Consider the following 10,903-nt stretch of genomic DNA (forward strand, 5'->3'; position numbering starts at 1 on the left):
TGGTGTTTGTAAATAGGATATCATGTCCGCATCTTATACAGCAATTAACCACTGGGAAGAATGTAAGCAATGTGTTAATTATTGAAACTGTCCTACCAATTTGAATTGAAACTGTCTCATTGCTATTTGCTTATCAATAAAATTAATAGGAACTTTGGTTATGTGATGCCCAGCATGGTAAACTTACCACCATTGTTTGTGACATTACTTTCAGTTCTGTGAGCTAATACTAGTTCAACGTACAGTTGTAGGACTAATAAAGTGGTCACATGTATGTTATGTATTTCAACACCTAGCACATATGAAGAAAAGGTACAATTATGAATTATTATTTTTACTACTATTGTAATTAGGAGAAGAAATTGAAGAAGCAGTTTTATTTTCTTTTATATATTTATTACAGGGTCTACAGAGTCTCACTACACAGATTGGATTTGTAGTTATCCTTCAGCTTTCAGCCTTCCAAGTGCTGGGATTACAGGCACATGCCACCACACCCAGTTTCATGCACTCTCTCAGCCCACCATGGAGGCAGGGCTGGCACAGCACACTGAGAATCAGACCCTGGTCCCTATGCCTGCCTAAGAAGATGCCTTAGTCTGCTGAGCTATCTGGCTGGCTTAAACAAGCCATTTTCAAGCAGCTGTTTTATTCCAAAATCTCTTGAAAAACTGAGTAGCACTAAATAGGGAATCAGAATATGATTCTTAAACTATTTTTTAAAATCTTTTTATTTATTTATTTATTTGGTACAGGGCATCCCTATGCAGCTCAGACTCACTGATCCTCCAGTCTCAGCCTCCCAGTGCTGAGATTACAGGAGTGTGCCACCATGTTTTGTTTCTGTGGCTAGCACAGCGGTCTCTGGGTTCCAGGGCCGGCATGGAATGTGGTACCAAGAATCAAACCTGGGTCCTTGCACTTACCAGGCAGGTGCTTAGACCACTGAGCTATCTCCCCAGCCAGAAGCCTTGTTCTTGCTGTTACTTTAATGAAGCAAATGCCCTTAACCAATGGCCTATACTTTCTGCTTTCACTTTTCTAACATCATAATGAAAACATTAACTAAAAATACCCCATATTGTCTTAACTTAAAATTTCTACTTTTATTATACAGGACCAATTTAATATACATCTGACCCTACGAAATATTTTTGTACTATTAACAGCTGGATCATACTACAGAGTTTTTCTTTCTCTGTAATGTGACACTTTATGAATTTGAGATTAAAAGAGAATGTAACAAGAGAGTATGTCCTTATGTCACTTTTGCTATACAATCTGAATTGAGCAGCACTGCTCTTGGCAAGGTCCCCAGTGGCTCTCAACTTTCCACCTGAGTGTGTCTGCAGAAGGCAATGGGACACATCTGTGGGCTCATTCATGAATATGGTAATGCCGTTTTGGAAATTATGTTTTTATCCAGCTTCTGAAAAATAGCTTGTGCATACAGCCAAACAAAAAATGAAACTTTCACCAATGGTGACAAAAACTACTTGGATAAAGAGAATTGAATCAAAGGGGAAACAAGTGGATTCAGCAATAACTCACCCATGGAAACAGTTGAACAATGTAGAGAAAAAAGTGCTAAAGAATGGCCTGTGTCTAATGTCTGTATTTCTATTTAACCTATTTTTCCTCTCATCTGGTTTTCATTGAATAAGTAAATGTGTGTTGAGTTTCAATTTTCTGCTAGGCACTATGAAGAACCAAATGATGAATCAAGTATACAAATGTTTTCAGTAAGCCCACAGCTAATAAAGGACATAATTATGAGAGTAAAGAAAAGAATTAGTTCCCTAGGTGTGCATCAAGGAGGGCATTGTGCATGTTCAGTAATGAGGAAGATGAGTTCTATTAGGAAGCTATGAATGAAGGAGAAGGAGTTTCACGATGGAAAGAAGAAAGCACCTCGCTTCACTGGTTTGGAATATAGGATTACAATAGTAGGAAAATACTAGCACATGAGGTAAAATGCAAAACTGAGGCCACACTGCACCTTGACTAGGAAGATTGAACATTAGTCTCCAAGGAACAGAAAACCATTAGAAATAGTTCAGCCAAAAGATTGCACTATGATAGTTGAGCATTGGAAAGATGATTGTCAAAAGAGAGAGAAAGGAAAAACAGAAGAAATAGGAACCAATGACCAGTTTGGAAACTGTTCCAAAAACTACAGAAAAGTAGCAAGTGACTGTATTAGAGTAGTAACAAAGGGTTTGGAGATGATGGGGCTGGAGCTTGAGAATTTAAGTCTACTTGTTAGACACACTGCTCTTTGGCCAGTCAGGCTGAGGGGCAGGAGAAATAGTCAAAGAGGCCCAAGAAGATGGCAATAAAAGAACCCAAGCTGGACACAGCAGATGATTGTAAGCGTTTAAAGATTTGAATGTGAGATTCTGAGAAAGTTCAGATTTAAGTGACCAAAAGACCAGTTCAAAATGTCCAACTGTACACTGGAATGTAAGTAGACTAGTGTATAGATTTGTTGTTTATTGGAGGAGACTGTAGCCATAACTAAATATGTGTGACTAAATGGAATTGTAAAGGGAGATGTCAGAAAGAGGGGAATATAAGAATAAAGTGGCCTCCAGCCTTTTCCTCAGTTTTGATTTCCATGGCCTTCAGTTACCTGTGGTCAATCAGTCAAAAAAGATTTAAATAGAAAATTCCTTCATGTGTACAGCAGAGAGCCTTCTACAGAGCCAAAACTACATTTCAAATCATTCACTATTCAGAACAGTGTGATGAAATCTCACACCACCCTTCCCCATCCCAACATGAATCATTCCTTTGTCCAGGATATCCACAGAGTGTGTGCTAATGCTTTGGTCAATAAGTAGCCACTTCAGTTATCAGATTGATTGCCATGGTATTGAGGCAAGAGAGAAGGTCCTGACACTCCCCAAGTGGTACTCGCCTTTCTCCATGGCTGCCACAAATGTCTTGCAGCCAGCCCAACTACAGTTATTCTGTAGCCATTGTGGGAGAAATTTGCTTTGGCAGCACCAGGGTTCCATTGTGGATTTGTCCCAGATTCCTCCTTACAGTCTCTCTGGATGACTCCACCTCTCTGCAGCCTTCCCAAGTTTGATTTAGGAGGAGTCTGAACACTTCACATGTGCAGGCCCACCTTTTTCCCTTAGAAGTAACTTCATGATACCCTTAGCAAGTTCAGCCTATGTGCTATTTCCCCTTATGATGCAGTATAAATCTTAATAAATCCTAATAAAGCTTTTTGATGGCATTTTTAAAGTTTATTTGTGATTTCTATCTTGTGCAGAGCATACTGAACTGGTGCCCTAAGAACTTGTTATACCAAAGGAGGCCTCTGGTACTATGGAAAGAGGCCATCACTAGAGCTGATAGCACTAAAGATTATTGATGCCAAAAGGAGTAAGCATTTGGAGCTGGTAACACTGAGGACAGGAAGCAGCAGAGAATGGTGGAGAGTGTAGAGAATTGAAAGAGCCACCATCTCCAATAGCTAGAAAATTTTCAAAGACCTCCCAGGGACTGCTGCCTCCCAGTGGTGGGGAAAGCCACTAACCCAGAAGAGGATGGCCCCTGGCATCCAAACGTAGGAGTGTGGAACTGTCAATTAGGAGTTCACTAATGACTTGGCCAGATAAATTTCCTATGAGAAGTTAGAATAAAAAGAGGCTGAGTAGAATAATCTTTCAGATGCAAGTTACATATGGAAGAAAATCAAAGAGTTTTGTTTGAACAAAGGACCAGGTGATCTGAAGCAAAATAGTGTGGTTTTTTTTAGGAAATAAAGAACAGGGAAAGGAAAATAGAATGGAGATGAGAGAAATCAAAAAAACATAAAGACAGAGGGGAGCAGGGGGAGAAAGGAGATAGAAGAGAGGTAGAATAATGTTGAACAAGTGAAGAAAGAATCAAAGGTAGTCTGGAGTGTAGTGATTGATAAAGCCTCTTTCAAATATCTATTACATTGATTAAAATGTTCAGAAATCATTGTACAATCATTATCTGAAGAGGCTCTTTGTTTTGTTTTGTATTGTTATGTGTCTCTGTGTGTGTGTGGATATAAAATGAAACTAGCCTTATTTTTCCATGTGTACATGCATATATCTACACATATATATCTCTATGTTCAGAAAATATAGTCAATAATTCTGAAGAAAATAATACAAGAGACTGTCTAAAAACTGTAGTAAAATTTTAATTATACAGCCTTTTATTTCTATTATATATGTACACATACCTAAAGTCACTTTGTTTTCCTACAAAGACAGCTACAATTTTTTGTCACTCAACACTATGTCATGATCATTCAAGTTAATAAGTATCTTTTCTTGATGGCTATAGAGTATCCTGTCATGTGGGCAGGTATGATTTATTTAGTCCATCCCCTATTGATGGGCACATAGTTGTTTCAAATTCTTAATTACTATAAACAACACTGTTATGCATACCCATCTGCAAGGATCCTGCAAAACTCTCCATTGTTTTCTTTTTTCTATCTTTCTTTCTTTTTCTTTCTTTCTTTTTTTTTTAGAAGCAGATACTTTATTAACTGACCAAATCATAAAAACATTATGGTAGATATCTTAGTTCATCCTTCTAATAAGCTTGTTGATCTGGTCTTCCCTATTTCCAGCATCTCCACCTTCCACAAAATGGGTGGTCTTTTTCTTCATCCCATCTCATGGAGATGATAACTTGAGTGGCCACAGGCAGTTATTTACCTCTTTGAAGCATTTTCCAACAGTATAGATCTAATGAATCAGGTCCTCCATGCAGATGATTCCGTATTTACCAAGAGATCAAGCAATCAACGAATTATCTGTCAAGACAATTTGCTTCTTATTGATTTTACTATAGCCATGCTTGTATATTAGTTCATTCACTGACTTCATGTTTGGGCGCCGCCATGCAACAAATGGCTCCACAATTCTCAGCATGTTAATTGAAGCCTTGCTGAGCTTAACGAAGGTACCATTGAAGATCTGGTGAAGGCGAAGAAGCTGCAACGCCTTGTGGACCTTTGGGCTCACTCCATTGATACCCCTGATCCGGATGGCAAATGCCAGTTTGGGCTCTGCAAGAACATAGAAGTTGCCAGCTTTTCTAGCCTTCCCAGCCATTCAGATCTCAGTTCTGTATACCTGTCTGTACTCCTTATGACAGTGCCTGGCTTTTTCATAGATGAGCTTCCTCTTTACCTTGAAAAGCGTCTTCTAGGCAAACTTCTTCTCAGGCACTGTATCTTCAACTCTACGACATGTCTTCACTTTCTCTTAAGGGCTTCTGGCACAGCAGGAAGCTTCATTTTCTTCTCGTCTACACCCTCTATGGTTCCAGCCAGGAAAGAGGAGCCATTGTTTTCTTAAGATAAACTCACGGGTAAAATTTTAGGGTCAAAGAACATATACTTTTGTAAAGGCTCTTCTACACAAAGCACTTGGGCACCTCTGAGAAAGTGGGTAAACCATATTTTCTCCCCTGACAGTGTGAGGATGTCTATATGTTCATCCCTTACTGATTTGGGGTCGACTCCTCAAATCTGTGTAATTTTTTTGAGAGCTATTGTTGAAACACACACTCACCATCTTCCTTCTCATCCTACCTTGCCTCAAGACTATATAATTAAGCTTCAGACGTATATTGAAGCTTCTAGAGAATAATTCTATTGGTAGGAAGTAAAATTAGACTTATTTTTAGAGTTAATCCAAAAGGCAGAGAAAATTTAAAGTAATCAAAGCAAAGTTATTTGGTACTCTGGTATATGTTTTATTCCCTCTAACTGGGAAGTGGAGTAATTGAACCTACAAAATTACTTATCGAATATGTGAAAAACAGAATTTTAGCAATCTAATAAGCCACATGTTTTCCCCTCTGTGTGAATTTAATATTGTGGCAGAATTTTGTGTTTTTTGTGTATTTTTTAAAAGAACAAATGTAAAGACAAATAAGAAAATAAACTTGAGAATTTTAAGAAACAATTCATTATTTGAACTCCTGTTTGAAGTTTGGGAAAATATTTATATATTAATTTAATTCCACACAAACGACAGAATTCTAGCAATTTATTATAGGGCAAATTTGCTACAAGGGAGACATTAATATTTCTTCCAGTATTTTAGCAGAGATTTAAAATACATATTTACAACACTTTAGTCATTTCCCTTAAAAAATAAAACCTTTGCAGACTCCATGTAAAGCGGCCAGATGCCTAATTAGGAATCCTAAAACTCAGCTGTATTGAATTAATACGTACTACAGCAAGTATTAACCAGAATATCCCATTCCTCAACAATGAGGGAAAAATACTTGTAAGTTTATGAAATAAGCTGTCAAAGGGTATTAGTGAATTTCTAAATCAGATCATTGTATTTTCCTATTCTTAATAACCCACACCATAGTTAGAAATCAAACCATACCCAAATTTCTCTCTCATTTTTTTGCTTTTCACCCAAAAACCTGTCACCCATAGAAACTCCCCCCTCCCCCAGGTCTGCACTAAAACTTTCTATGGTTGCTTTTAGTCAAGGAAATGTTACAAATTGTTGCAACTTACAACTTTTTATTTCTTTGGGGACAGAAAAATATTGCTGGCCTTTTCGTTGTCCTGGGGGTGGGGAATGTGAGTGTTTTTGTGTACCACTTCCCTATTTTTAGATAAGTATTTTTCCTTTAAAAGCCTCTGTGGTTATTGGTAGCTCAAAATAAATAAAATGTAAGAAATCCTACCTAGAGCTGGGGAGATGGCTCAGTAGAGTAAGCATTTCCCTGGCAAGCTCAAAGCCCTGAGTTCAATCCCCTGTTCAAAAAAAAATAGAATAAAGTCTCTCTAGGAATGATCCTTTGTTTCAGAAACAAACAGCTTTCAATGTTAAAGATAAAAAGAAAGAAATCCTAACTAGCAATTTGGTCATTTTTTTTACAGCTGAAATTTTTTGCTGAAGAACAAGCACGTCTTTAACTTTTAATAAGATGCTGAATGAAATGTAACTGGTGTACCTTAGGGAAAAAGTCACACACTTCCATAATTTTTAGTAAATTGTGAGAGTTCTGGAACTTAGTTATCGGACTTTAAATTATTTCTTATTTTCACAAATCTCTATATTCAAGAAGTTGAAAATCAAATGCACTATGACTTTTGCTAGGAAAGGCAAACTCTATAGAAATAAAAGAATAAAAGAAGAATGCTTAATGACTAGTTCAAAATTAGCAAGACACTCAAATACCATAATGTACACTAATGGCCTGAACACTTACGCGATGAGTGTTTAGAAGGTATCAGCTGTTACTGTCCCCAAATGCTTGACTCAAATATCCAATCTGCCCTGATGAGATTACATGACTTCTTGAGACCTGTTTGTTTATTTTGTCTACTCTCTAGGATTGCGGTAAGAATAAATCTCTTCTCCCATAAATGCTGTGAAGAGGATCTATCTTACAGCAAATTCTTACTAAATGTTACTTTTAATTTTATTTCTTTTTTGCTTGATAATACTTATTGTCAATCCATATTTATGGGTACAGTATGATATTTAACTCCATGTATACATTATATCATAATCAAATCAGAGAATTTAGCATATCTACCACCTCAAAAATTTCAAATATTTATCATTTATTTGTGATGAGAAATTTTGAAACCCCACTTTCCAGCTATTTTGAAATACACAGACATCAAGTCATACTACAGAAAATGGAAACCTCCTCTCATCTAATTATAACTTTGTCTTGCTGAATAACCTTTCTCCATCTCTCTTTCTTCCTTGTGTCATTCTATCCTGGATTCACATACGATTGAGATAATGTAGTCCTTGCATTTCTGTGCCTGGAATATTTCACTTAACAATACCCTTGAGATTCATTTTTCTTCTGTAAATGTCAGTGTTTTATTTTTGGCTATCAAATCATACTCATTGTTTATATGAGGTGTGATTGAAAAATATGGTGGGTGTTTAAATAAAAATTTATTGCAGTAAAATAAACCTTGCCATCAATCCTTCTAAAAATCTTCCTCCTGTCTTTGAACACACTCATCACACTGCTCTTGCTGCTTGCTGAAGCAGCTCTGGAAGCCCTCTTCAGGGAGCGTCTTTAGTTGCGCTGTTAGGCTGCCTCAAAGTCTTGCATTGATTCAAAATGCTTCCCCTTCATAGTTATTCTGAATTTGGGCAACAGTCAGAGGTAAGATGGCACCATATTCAGTGAACATGGCAGATGTGACACACTATAATGTTTTCACAGGCTTGCCTTTCTGTTGGATGGCACTTAGCAGTAGTAGCATTTACCACATTTCTGATCAAATCACATATATAGACATCAGACCCAGATTCTATAAATGGCACTGTCTCAATGCACAAATGATTTAGTTGATTTTTAAGTTCAAGTGGTTACCTGAATTATGCTTACATTTGTCACTGACAGCAATGAAGGAGAAGCAATGAGTTCTTTCCTAGATAATCCAGAGGAACCAAAAGGGAGGAAGTGCAACATTGCTTATGTACCAGTGCAATGACTGGTCACTCATTAGTGATATTAGTCTTCTCAAAAATAAGATGCATCTGCAAAGAATGTTTGGTATTCCTCATGTCTGGCTGAGTCTGTGAAAAAATATGTGGGACTGAAAACAAAACGGAGGCACTACCAACAAAAGCCCAGACCAGTGGCGACTTCTTAGGTGCTGTTGGGTCCAAAGACTTTTAAAGAACAATAGTGCCACCTGTCGGGCAGAGCAAGCAATTTTTAATGGGTAGAAGGTCTACTTAGGATTTGTCTAAGTAATGCAGTGGTGGTTGAGGAATGAGAAAGAAATGCAGAAAGTCTGCACTTTCACAAAGCCTCCTACCCAGCCAGCAAATGAAATGTCATTCCTAGTCACGACATTTACAAATCTGTTTTTCAAAACCTATTTTTTTCTCCCAAACTCTGGCAAGAATTACCTAACTTGGCATTGCTCTTGTTCCTTCATGCCATGTACAGTTATAGTTCTCCATGACTTCTGAAAGCAAATGCAGCCATCTTGCTTAACTAAGAGAGATATTACTCTTAAAGATTATTTTTCAGCTTCAAACTATGATAATTAAAAGGCAGCTGTGCTCTCCACTGTACAAACAACACCTGCTCTCTCTCTCTCTCTCTCTCTCTCTCTCTCTCTCTCTCTGTCATCTATATTGCAGATTGAACTCAGGACCTTGCACTTGCCCGGAAAATGCTTTTTCTACTGAGCTAGCTCCCCAGCCCTGTCCTTTTTCATTTATTAGCGCATGCATGCAATATATAACATTCCTTTCATTGTGTTTAGTAGATGTACATGAGTTTTAAAAATGTAATTTTACTTTTAAATGACACAATAATTGTACATACTTTATGGAAAAATGTGGTTTTTTACTAATTAATTAATTAATTAATTAACTTGGTACAGGGTCTGACTACACAGCTCCAACTTACTGATCTTCCTGTCTCAGCCTCCGAAGCACTGGTATCATAGGCATGCACCACGCCTGGTTTGGAACGATGTGTTTTGATACACATGCACATTGTTTCATGGTCAAGTTAAGAAATCAGCAGAGCTATCCCCTCCAACATGTGTCATTGCTTTGTGGTGAGAAGGTTCAGAATGCTTTCTTCTGGTTATTTTGAAATGCACAGTACATTTTTGGTCAACTATAGTCTCTGTACTGCACAACAAGACACCAGAATTTATGGCAGCCACTGTTCTAGTCTCTGCTTTTCTTTTTCTTTTCTTTCTTTCTTTCTTTCTTTCTTTCTTTCTTTCTTTCTTTCTTCTTTCTTTCTTTCTTTTTTTCTTTCTTTCTTTCTTTTCTTTTCTTTCTTTCTTTTTTCTTTTAGAAATGGGGATTGAACTCGGGCCCTTGTGCTTGCCAGGGAAGCACTTATTCTACTGAGCCATCTCCCCAGTCGTCTCTACTTTTCTGAAGCCAGCCTTTTTAGGTTCCATGTCCGAGTGATTTCCTGTATCATTTGCCATTCTATGGAGGAGGCATTATTTCTTAGCAGCCAAATGATTGTGTTAACAGGTCAGCAAAGATGGGTCCCATTTTGCAGAGTTTCAGCGGGCTTTCACTTCAGCCTTCTTATCCCTGCTGCATAGTCATGCTTCTCTGATGGAGCATCAAGGAGGATGGATATTATCAAAGCATATCATATGTATGTAATGAGATGTTACTATTAAAACCAATATTCTATGTACTTAATATACACTAATAAAAAGATTTAAGACATTTTTTAAAAGTAAAGCAAATTAGAGTCCTATACTCTGATGGTGACATGACATGTAAAACTTAGTCCCTGATCTGAAATATTAGTCTTATTTGAGACAGTGTCTTCATTGTCAAAGGCCTGCCGATTACACAAGAAAGCATCTGGCCACTAATTAATGTCTTCTTGAAGAATTTGATACCATGACTTTCCCATTGCTTACAAAAAGTGATGTTATCTTTGGATGGGATGTAGACAGAAGTGACGGACTGGCTGGAGCTGGCATTGCCGCACTGATTGGAAGTCCAAGTAGGCATAGCAAATGGGTATCAGAGTCAGGCTGTCAAAGAATAGAATGGATAAAAGATCAGTGATGTAGCTTTTATCTTGATGCCCCTCAAAAGATTCATGGTCTCAATGGTGAGACTTTTCAGAGGTGGCTAGATTTAGTATGTATGCTGATAGGATAAAGGGGTGTGATAACTAAATTGGTTTAGCATATTTCTGCTTGCGAATAATGGAAGCCCCATCCTGGGTGTGGGTGGGACCAGCCAATAGGCTCGTAGCCTGGATAAAAGGAAAAGGAAGGCTCAGAGCTGCTGCTCCATCGTTCCTATGCTGCCAAGAGCTGTGTCTTCTCTGCCATGCCCAGACTGCCTGCCTTGGAGCCTGCTTACCATGGGCTGGAACCTCTACA

The sequence above is a fragment of the Octodon degus genome, unplaced genomic scaffold, assembly GCF_000260255.1.
Source record: "Octodon degus isolate 3935 unplaced genomic scaffold, OctDeg1.0 scaffold00144, whole genome shotgun sequence".
NCBI classification, from domain to species: Eukaryota; Metazoa; Chordata; class Mammalia; order Rodentia; family Octodontidae; genus Octodon; species Octodon degus.